This window comes from Onychostruthus taczanowskii, unplaced genomic scaffold (assembly GCF_017590055.1).
Source record: "Onychostruthus taczanowskii isolate IOZ18803 unplaced genomic scaffold, ASM1759005v1 scaffold41, whole genome shotgun sequence".
Classification (NCBI taxonomy): domain Eukaryota; kingdom Metazoa; phylum Chordata; class Aves; order Passeriformes; family Passeridae; genus Onychostruthus; species Onychostruthus taczanowskii.
Window position 1 is genome coordinate 4,216,313 of NW_024501571.1, and position 11,515 is coordinate 4,227,827.

Consider the following 11,515-nt stretch of genomic DNA (forward strand, 5'->3'; position numbering starts at 1 on the left):
AAGAAGTTAGATTCAGACTAGACATAAGGAAGAAATTGCCTACAATGAGGGGGGTAACACAGGCACAGGTCACCCACGGGAGCTGTGGCTGCCCCATCCCTGGAAGGGTCCAAGGCCAGGCTGGACAGGGCTCTGAGCAAGATGGGATAGTAGAAGGTATCCCTTTAATGGTCACTTCCAACCCCAATTATTTGGTGATTCTATGATAATATAGTCCATTACCTCAAAAATTGAGCTCTTACAGTAATGTGGGTTTTCTTTTGTAAATAATGATTTTGATCAGTTTCCCAAAATCCACAGTTTTAAGAGACTCTACTAGTTCTTTTCCCAGGAATCTATTCCTAAACACGTCAAAGCTGAATTTATCACCATTGTAACCCAGTGTGACTGGGAGAATTACACTGGAGGGTGATCAGGGTTCTGTGCATTTAACAGCATTTCAGGAAACTACACTTTGGAGAGGCAGCCCTGGGGTTTTTTCATGACAGTCTTTTCTTTTTTTTTTTTTTTTTTAATTCTCTTTCTTTACATTGTGGAAATTATGAGGAAATTGCTTCTGTGCTATTATGCAAAACCTTATTTGTCAATCTCTTTAAAAAATCAGGAAATATTTGAGAAAGCTAGGGAGGAAGTTCATACCAGCTTTAGCTAATCTGCAGAAAATCCGGCCTACATGACTCCTGTGTCACTGCTGCTCCTTTCATCTATTCTTTATAAGGAATCTATTGAACTTTAATTAATATGAAAAATTCAGGTTTTCATCTGATTTAAATGTGACTGACTTCATGCTGCTACTAAAAGTGGAACAAAGTCCAAGTGTGGTGAAAACAATGCTGAATATCTGGATTCAGGAGAGAATCTCAGAGCCCACAGAAAGTGTAATCTTACAGATCTGTAATGCTGTGTAACAGATAAGTAGAGGAATGCTAGAAAGTCATTTATATAGATCTCTGTGATAAGGATAAGAGAGTGACACATGAAATATCTATATTATCCTTAGCCTGGAAAGTTTTCTGAAAGCTAATCTCACTCTTTCTAGTCAGGTTGCAGCTTGTTGGAGGCCAGGATATGAATTAATGCTGTCTGAGTTCAAAATAGAGAAGAGACATTCCCTGGAATACAATTAAATACCTCTATCCTCTTTTGAGGATGAGCAGCATGGGGACTTTTTAGGGTCTGAGATGTAGGAAGAATAAAACGCTGGTGCCTGCATTTCAAAGTGCTGCAGAATCTATATTTTGATTTAACCTGTTTGCAAAGCAAACCCCAAAATCTGGAATTAGATACATAAGCCATGTAAAAATCAGAGTGATCCACAGAAAAATACTGAACAATAGAATGATCTCTTTAGAAATTAGACATTTTAATCAGGCCTCAGTCATGTGTCTGTGTCTCCACAGAGATCCTGCTTGAAAATCTGAACTGATAAATGCTGTCCTTTTTTTTTCCCCTCCAGATGGATAAGCACCTCATATTTTATTCCCTCTCCAATCTGTATAGATTTGAATTGTCATTTAAAAGTGATAGCTTTCAAAAGTGTTCAACAACATAAAAATACACTCAAAACTCTCATGAGGATGACATCTCCAAGTGAGATTTAATCTCAGACTGTAGAACTCAGGAGGCACAGCTCCCCCAGCTTTCACACCCCATGTGGGGCAGGACTGTCACCTCACAGGAAGTCCTGGCTGCTATGGAGGCACAGCTGGAATGATGTAAATTTGGATCCAGCTACCCAGGAGAGCCACCCACCTCCAGATTGTAATGAAGAGAGAAACACCTGCGTCAAAAGGCAGAATTATTTGCTTGGATACCCGTTGGTTTCTTCCTGTATTAAGTTCCACATATCTGTTTCTACAAGGCGAGCTGCTGTTGTGGTTGGCTGAAGCCAGGGAGAAATGTATGGAAAAATAAGTGTAAAAGCAATAAATAAAGACTGGTGCTTAAAGTGAGTAACTAAAATCTGTCTCTAAGCATTCCTTGAACTCCATAGGTGTGTATAATTTTGGTGGAAAGAGAGTAGTGCCAAGATCAAATGGACTGAATCCTCAAAGTGCATTTCTGTCTATTGACTGTATGAACCTCTGGAGTGATTTACATGGTTTAGTGGTGGACCTGGCAGTGCTGGGTCAATGCTTGGACTTCATGACCTTAAAAGTTGTATACAATCTAAAAATTCAATTATTCTAATTGGTCTTGTCATATTAGCAGTGACTCCTGCAGCACTGTGATAGTTTCTTCTTGAGCTGCAGGACCTGTTTCCTTGAAATAGAGCAGGGGGAAAAAAAAGGTTTATTTTCTTGATCTTCTTGCTAAATTCTTCAATCATAATAGGAGTCATTAAAGCAGCATTTTTAGCCTATTTACAATACAAAGAGCTAATTCTTGATATAAATTTTTGTGTCCACCATTAATATTTTCTAGACAAACAATATCACTTCAGCAGGGTTTGAGCGTATTTTAAACAAAGTACCTTTTAGTATCTGCAAAATGCTTTCCTAGACCTTTACTGATTGAAACAAGGCTGAAACCTTCTCTCAGAGCCCTGAGATTTCAGCAGGGAGGGAAAGGTTAATAATGCTCACCTAAAGTAAGGCTCAGCTTTAGTCCAGTATCATGCTAAAGCCAAGAGATTTTGGGACTCAGCAATTCATCCTCTGATTGCCCACTTGGAGCAAAATGTTATGAGGCATTGGCATTTCTTTTTGTAGCAAAATCAGCACTAAAGCTCCGTCATATTTGAACCTGAGCTTGACCAAGGATTCTAAAAAAATAACCACATGCTGAATTAAAACTATAGGAATATATATGTTATAATTCCAGCACCTTACAGGATGGCAAGTAGAATAATGAAAACCTTGGTGGCACTGAGCAATTTCAGGAAGTTTTCTGCACCCAAAGGTCTTAAGTCTAAAAATTTGATAGGAAAATGTCAGTGTCTGAGGGTTTAACATACTTGATTAATCTCTGCCATTTTTTTCAAATATTATTTTACATGTTTTAAATATTGTCCAGTCCATATTTTGAAATAATTCTCATTATTTTGCAACATTTGTGCCTTAAATGCTGCCAATAGAGCAAGAGCCATCCTAAAAGTTCCTTCTCTCCAAAACCTGAATAAAAAGCACATGTTTACATAGTGGCTGACATGGTGGAAACAGATTTAGAAATTTTGGAAGTTTTCTGTGGTTTTTTTTTCTCCCACAACAAAAAGGGAAATTTCAAGGTGGAGCTACTGACAAATTAATTTGCAATATGTATCAAATACATTCCCAAAATTGAGCAAAGCTAATATTTTGTTACTCTCAGATTAAAAAAATCTTTAAAACTATTATTGGAATTAAATAAGACATTCAGTCACAAGATATTTGTTTCAAGTGTCCCACAAAAACTGTCAGCATAAAGAAAATCCAAGCAAACATACAAATAAACATTGAAGTCTTAACTAAGGTGTCCCCTCTAAGCCTTTTCATTGTGGATGGGAAATGTCTATTCCAGTCTAAACAATTTTAAAAGCTGTTGTGCAGATACTTCTCTCTTATAGTGTCATGGAGCACAATTTTTCCTTTTACAACAGTTCAATCACAGTATTATAAAAATTTTACAACCAATGAAATTACATTGTGTTTGACTAGGCTAAAGAAAATCACTGTTCTACTTGAAACTGAAACCAAGCAGGCAAAATCAGATAAAGATTTTCTCACACAGGTGTTGCTTTTAGGTGATTTTTGTTGAATGAGGATTTTATCCATTCTGCTTTTATAAGAGGAGACGCAGGAGACTTCTTTCCAGATTTTCCTGCTGGAGCAAAAGGAACAGGCATTTTGAAGTTATTTTAGTGTAAAAAGGAAGGCACGATGTGCAACTGAAACGGGCAGAAATTCTGGGAGAGGTGAAATGGTTGTGGGTGTTATGACAGAAGTTGACAGTGGCAGAGATGATTCTTTGCAGCCTTCTAAATGATGATTCAGGATGCTCTGTGGAAAAGCTCTCCTGGATAAATGGCCTGTGGATCGTCTGTATCAGGTTTGGGTACACAACAACTCAAAGGATAACTCCAAAGCCATCCTGTGGATAATGTAAGGAGGCAGTTCTCCAGTTCTTCAGTGCACCTCTATGGTTCTCCTGATAAACAATGCAAAGTGAGATAAATGGTCCTGTTAGACCACTTCTAAAGACACAAAACTGCCCTTCTCTCTGTTTAGAAATTGAAGGAGTTACTCTAAGGTCTCCTTAAAGTATCACAGGTTATGTGTGACAGACCCTACAGTGCAGGGGGGGTGGTGGTTAACTGGGAGCAGCAGGATCCCTTCACATTGTCTAAGAGCCATAGGCCTGGGAAATAAGTGCTAACTGAGGGTTTTGAAAGTATTTGAGACAAAACTTCATTGCATTTGCATTGCACTGCAGCTAGGTATCATCTTATTTCCATGCTGTGTGCTGCTGGTCACACAGCTCTCAATACAGTGCCTCCAGTTTTATCAAGGAGGTGAAAAACTGTGTCTGATTTTCTGGTGTCAGATTATTGTCCACCTCAGTGTTATACTGAAGGGCTCTTGCCAAAGGTGGTGCCCCTCACTAAACAAAGAGGGATCTCAGCATAAATTGGTTTGGAAGGTACAATATTGCCTGCCAGGCCAGCGGGAGAGCAAGGATTATAACCAGCAGCTCTGTTCCCCCACTTATGAGAGTATTTTTTTCCCTGAGTGTGTAACAGAATGAGATATCTGCAAGTACAGCACAAGGCTGGCTGTTGTCTTGCCAGGTCCTTTAGGATTGTTTCTTTTATTTGAAAACTATGCCTGCATACATTGCAAATGATGGATGCCCATGAATGCTATGTTTTGTAAATTTATTTAATTCACCTCTTGTTACTGAAAGCATAGAAGTGCTTCAGCAAAAACAAAACATCTGTGGTCCTTGACAGAGTGACTTAAAAAGAAAGATTAAAGCTTTAAAGGATGAAACATGTAAGACAATTAATTGAAACAGGTGGTTGCAGCTAAATGGTACTGTTCAAACTTTAGCATTTCATGGATCAGTAGGAAATTTTACCTGACTACAGTTTTAGACATGCTTCAGAAGGCACAACCAGGGGCTTTAGTGGTAAGGCTTTGCTGAAATTTAGAAACCTGTTCATACTCTGCTGGTATTTGAGCTGGCAATAAAGGAAAGAGTCAGACCGCACTGTTTAGAAACAGAAATTACACAAAACCTCCTTGCACTATATAATTGTGTTCAGTGCAATATACTTTAGCTAATTTATCTCTGTAGTTCTGAATTTAGACTTTCTTCATCCATCTTGCTGCCTAAACAATGAGGTATTTCCTTGCATGCACTAAAGGCACAGAGCAAGACCTGATTTTTGTTGTTTATAGCAACAGGTTTGAAAACGGAGTTTAATAGATTTATGAAGGGCATCATTTTACAGGGCCACCTAAATCCATAAGGGACTGTTTTTAATGATGAACTTTTCTGTTCTCTTTCTATTACTACAAGGACAGTGAACAGGATACAGCTCCTGCTCATTTGGCTTCCAGCATCACTCAGTGTCTCTGCACTTGAGCAATCAGAAGGGAAACATTAAGCAAGTTGCAAGTTATAAAGTCATCAATTATGATATATAAAGTAGACTTAAAAAATAGCACAAGACAAGCTATTTAAAAATGTTTAATGTTGTTGGTTACTGTGAGGTGTATCTTCCTTTTGTGTGTCAACCTTGATTTACTAAGAGCAAATATTTATGATTACAGATCTCTCCAGGGCTGGAAAACTAGGAACAAGCAATCAAAACTGAATGGTCATTTTTGTAGTCTTTCCTGGAGCTCCAGGTGTTCATAGAATTGTAGAAGGGCTTGGGTTGGAAGGGACCTTAAAAATCCCCTAGTTCCAAACCCCTGCATGGGCAAGGATGCTTTACACTAGACCAGGTTGTTCAGAATCCCAGCCAACCTGGCCTTGAACACTTCCAGGGTTGGAGCATCCACAAATTCTCTGGGAGACCTGTGCCAGGGCCTCACAACCCTTTGAGTAAAAAGTTTTCTCTTAGTGACCAATCTAAGCATCTTTTATTTGAAAACCATTGCCCCTTTTCCTATCACCATCTGTCTCTGCAAAATTACAACTACTAAAGAGACACATCCAGTCCTGCAACTGTGTGTGACAAACTACTAATGGTAAGAAGAAGAAGAAAAAGAAAATATTCAACATTAAAATCCATGTTCTAAGCCAAGTTCCCCACCCTGGATGCCTTTGAACATAGATGAGCTTTGCAGCTTCCTCAGTTATCCCCAGGCTGGGGTGAGGGCCAGAGCTCAGGCACCAAGGGAGGTTCTCAGGCTGCAGAAGCTCAACCAGATCCCTCATTTCTGGTGGGGAGGAGCAATGCTTGGGAGTAGGCTTTAAAAGGTCAAGCCAACAGCAAAGGTTAAGTCCAGTGTCTTTCTGACAATCTGAGAAGCAAAAGCCTATGTGAGCAGATAGGCCTTCGGCATTCCTTGCAAAGCTGGCTCCTTAGCCCACATAAATCTGCCGAGCTGGGCTGATGTCAGCGGGGTTATTTGTCAGCTGAGTGCTGGTCCCCTATGAGCAGCAAACTGCTTTGCTGAGCAGGAAGAAGAAAGGAGTTCACTGCCTGAATTGTGCTAAAAATACACCAGATTTAACCCCTTCCCACCAAAACCCAGAGGCAGTTGGATCAGGCTGAGCAAATCTCCAGCAAGTACAGTGCACACAGGGAGGCACTGAAAGGAGATTAGGATCCAAGCCACAGCGAGGCTCACACAGCTGTGCAAAACTTGAACGGGACCAGAAAGGAACTGGAAGCAGCTGTGAGGAGAGGCTGAAAAGGCTCCCTGGAAGATGTATGGATGTGTCAGCAGCCAGGATCAGGTAACAGATGTGGTTTGCAAGGCGCTCTGCTGCAATGCTGATCAAGCCCACACACTTAGAGCAGCTGAGTGGGACGGGTCTTTGGAGTGAACCCGAAAAAGAGCCGCTGCCGAGAGGAGACTGCTGTGTCAGACAGGTGCTGAACAAGGAGACTTTGTGTGCTTTGCCAACAGGCACAAGGAGAGGCTTTATCCTGGAATCACAGCACTCATTTGCAGGAGGGCGAAGTTCAAATTCAGCCGTGGCACTTTCTGAATTTTAAATACGCCGACGCGGGTCTTGTGCTGTTTCAGCACCAATAATGATATAAGAATTATTTATAAGGTAACAGGATGGACAACACAAAATCCAGCTGAAAACATAAACTAGGCCAAGGGTTTTGTCTTTCTTATTGGTCATACTGATAAATAAGCCTTTATAAATAACTGAACCAGCAGCTGTCTTCCCAGTTATTATTTGGCACCTATACAGCTGATGGCCTTGCGTAAGATCTTTTTTTCAAAGAGAATGCAAAATTCAATGGAAAATTATATTTTGGGTGCACTTAAGGTGTTCTTTCATAGTGTATAAGGTTGCTTTAATCCATTAGAGGAGCTGGCTAACTTTAAAAGTACTATTAAAGGAGGACTGACATATATTAAAATGGGTCAATTCCAAAATTTGCTGATCCAAACAAAACCTATTGTTACTAGATCTACAAAAGGCAAATTAAACAGAAAATAAATGCAAATTAATCTAAGGAAAGAAAACTATACCTAATTTGGCTCTGTATTTTTTTAAGCTAATTCAGAGATGTGCTCCAAGCTTGTAAAGAAATACTCAAAATGCCATTTTAGAAAATGCTAACTGTGTAATTGAATAATATGGAACTCAACATGCTTGTGCTCATGGAGAAACCTAGAAAAATCATGTGACCCAGTGTGCTCAACAGAACAGAAATACATTATTTTCTAAGAAAACTCTCAAGGACTGACAGCAAACTTTTTGTGGTGCCGAATACACAATGTACATTACTGGCCCCATGAGATATAAAAGTGTAAGTTATCCCCAGAATACATCCAGTAGCTCCAGCTGCTCTTATTCTGCCCTGACTACTACCCTTCAAGGATTTCACAGTGACAGCAACACAAAAAGTATTTTTAGAATTTCTCTTTTTTTATTTTATTAAAATACTCAGAAATATATTTGATTCTTCTAAGAGGTTTTCACTTCACCCAGAAACAAATGAAATCTACACAATTAGATAGTGTAATATTTTTTATTGGATACAGCAAGATCATGCAGTGGTTCTAGAGTCCCACAAAACAAAACAAAAAAGATATCTCTATTGCTTGCAAGGGAAGTTGGGTCAAGTTCTTATCAATTGCCATTTCTTGGCAGTGCAATGTGACATAGATAAAGGTGGCCCAGTCCTGCAAAGTGCTTGTGAGACTAAATGTCAAGTGATTATATTTTTGGTAGGTGGTTTTCAAATATGAATTGTCTGCTTTTGCCTTGTTAGTTGTGTTCAAGATTAAAGTAGAGAAAAACAAAACCAAACCAAACCAAAGCAACAAGTGAGACGGGTAGTGGAGATATAGGACATAAAAGTATATAAGCTTGAGGTCTTTCAAACAAAGACTCTAACACCACAAATCCACAAATCTATAGATAGTGACTTAATGAGAATAAGATATCCATGAATCTATAAAAGGTTTTCCTTTTTTTTTTCTTTTTTTTTCCTCCTGAGGCCTCAGCAGTTTGGGAAATACTCAACACAGGACACTTAGAAGTCAGAATTCAAAAATGTTTTTAAATGTTTTTACATCAGCTGAGAGGACAGCTGGGAGTTAGGGACTGACATATTGAAAATAAATTACAACCTGTCTCCCCTGAATGGTGGGAGTATCAAAGACTGCCCAGTCTCTCCTAGGACATTTCAGATGGACTTCTGAGCTCCATGCTAACACAAATTGTCACCTCTGCTCATAATCCTAATTAATTCCAAGGGGGAATGCTTGGTTGTTGGCAAGATTGAGTCTTCCTCCTCAAATCCACCATGGATGAATTACATGCAAGAGAGTGTTCCCATCCTGCACAGATACCTCTATTTGAATTGACACTGAGCTGCTTCCTCAGGCAGGAATTCCTGGAATTAAGGTGCAATATATGCATGCACCATTGCATTCATCCGCACAAATATGTGGTTACACCTTGCTTGACACCAACTTACATTTCCAAGCTTTATGACTGCAAGCCTTGTTCAGGAATGAAGTTTTTTTATGGTTATCCAGACTGCAGCATATGTTAACAAGGATGTGAGGTAATAATTATAAAACTTATTCTATCTTTATGTCTTTAGTTTCAAAGCGATGCAGAAATATGTGATTCAAAGTGCTGTGTTTAAAGGATGCCTGTTAGTATTACTTGTACCTATTCCTTGTGCTTTCTTAATGCTGGAATTGTCACATTGCTGTAGTAATCAGGTTTGTTAGTGGAGGATTCACCCTAATTAGGGTGAAATTCTTGTGTAATATTGGCTTTCTCAAAATTATCATCACTCTTAGCAAGTTCCTTGGTTACCCCCACTGCTGGTGGAGAGAGGCACCTCCAGGAGATAATTCATCCTGGTGTCTTGGGTGGTGTTATGTTTCAAAGATAAATTCTCTGTGTTCTCTGAGCAGAATTAGAAGGTGTTAGAGGTGAGAGAGTGTCTTTTCTTCCTCCAAGCAGGAGTTTCTGCACTACCTGACCTGTGATTTGCTTGGCATTATAAAGGCCAAAATAATCAAGTCCATGCATCAAAGACCTTTTGAGTCAAAAGCTCTGTGCTTATGAGTCATTAGAGCCCTAGGATCAATGGCAAGCGTGGTTTCACAGAGAATAGGCATCACAACAACCAGATTTAGGACCCTATGCCTAAAATTAGGCATCCTGTTTTGAAAATGTTGGTTTTAGCCTCTAGTTTCCAGTTTAATCACCTATTTAATACTTCACATGCCTATGTCAAAGAAGTGCTGTGAGATTTAATTAATTTTTGTGAGGATCTTTGAGATCTTCAGATAAGAGGTACTATACTATGTAAGTGCCAAGTATTACTACCTTACTGAAGAGACTTATCACAGAAAAGGTTAAGGTCAATTAACATTTTCTTGCCATTTATGCATATATTTTCAGATCACAAACCGAAACTGGTGTCAATTTAGTTAATTTCTCTTGAATTCATTTTCAAATGAGTTATTTATAATTGATATAAGCTGAAACTTAGACATCATCAAAATGGCAATAAATTGTACCCTCCTTATAAGCTTCTAACACCCTATGGTTTTAGCCTGCTTTGCTTTAACTGAAATGTGAGAGTTTCAATTAGACATTATAATTAAAAAGTTTCAGGATCAAATTATGCATCTTTTAAAAAATGGCTCAGGCAAGCACTAAAAAACCCAACACAAAACCTTTCTATGAGTCCTTGGAAAAGTAGGCAATGCTTCCATGGGGTTTTGAGTATCAAATCTACAGTTTAATTGAAGCATCAAAAAGCTTTGTTTTGGTTTTTTTTTTCCCCCACAAAAACTGTTGTTTTACTAGATATCTGAAAAAGGGACATTTACCTGATGGAGTTTAAAGAAATCTCTTCTGAAAATCATATTTCAATATTTTCTTAAGCACACAAATATTCTCACGTGCATTACTGCAATCTTAAAGGAATTACACTAAAATTTTTCAGAGAATGTCAAGACTCTCAAATCCTTAAAAAAAATTTGTCAGGATTTGCGTAATTTTTAGAGAAAAATGCTGTGAGGATCAAGTTGAGAGACATGTAGATCAAACTAACTACACTGTAAATCACTTCCATTGCACATGGAATATTACAATTAAAACTATTCCATCTTGCCATCATGTAGCTAAGATATTGCTTTACATTCTGGCCATTAAGGCTTCTTGAGTTAAAAAAAATAGAAAAAAAAATAAAGCTTAGTCAAGAACATTTTCACAAATAAACAATAAACACAGTTAATCACTGTGCTGCTTCTAGAAGGGTCATGTTATTGGAGTATTCAATAAGCCAGGTGTTTTTCAAAAATACTTTTGAATCCTGAAGGTATTGAGCATAAATGTTTAAACAGATATATATTTGCTGTTTTCTAATTTAGTACTACACTATTCATTCACTCAATTTGCAAAAATATTTTGGGAAACTCTCATATGAACTGGGTGGCTAGTCACACCTGGATTTTCTTTAAATCATTCCCTTTCTTCTTAAATTGTATTATAATCTCAGAGGGTGCAAATATTAGTTTTGTTACTGATTTTGTGAGAGCAGGTGCTAATATTTTGTTGCTATTAGAAAGATGATTGAAGTTGTGATTTACTTATGCAACTCAGAATCACAGAATCACAAAATAAGCTGGGTTGGAAGGGATCCACAAAGATCACCAAGTCCTGCAGAGGACACCCCAAGAGTCACACCCGGTGCCTGAGAGGATTGTCCAAACACTTCTGGAACTCTGCCAGGTTTGGTGCTGTGACCACTGCCCTGGGGAGCCTCTTCCAGTGCCCAGCCACCCTATGGGTGAAAAAAACCTTTTTCTAATATCCAACCTAAACCTCCTCTGACACAACTTCAGGCCATTCCCTGGGTCCT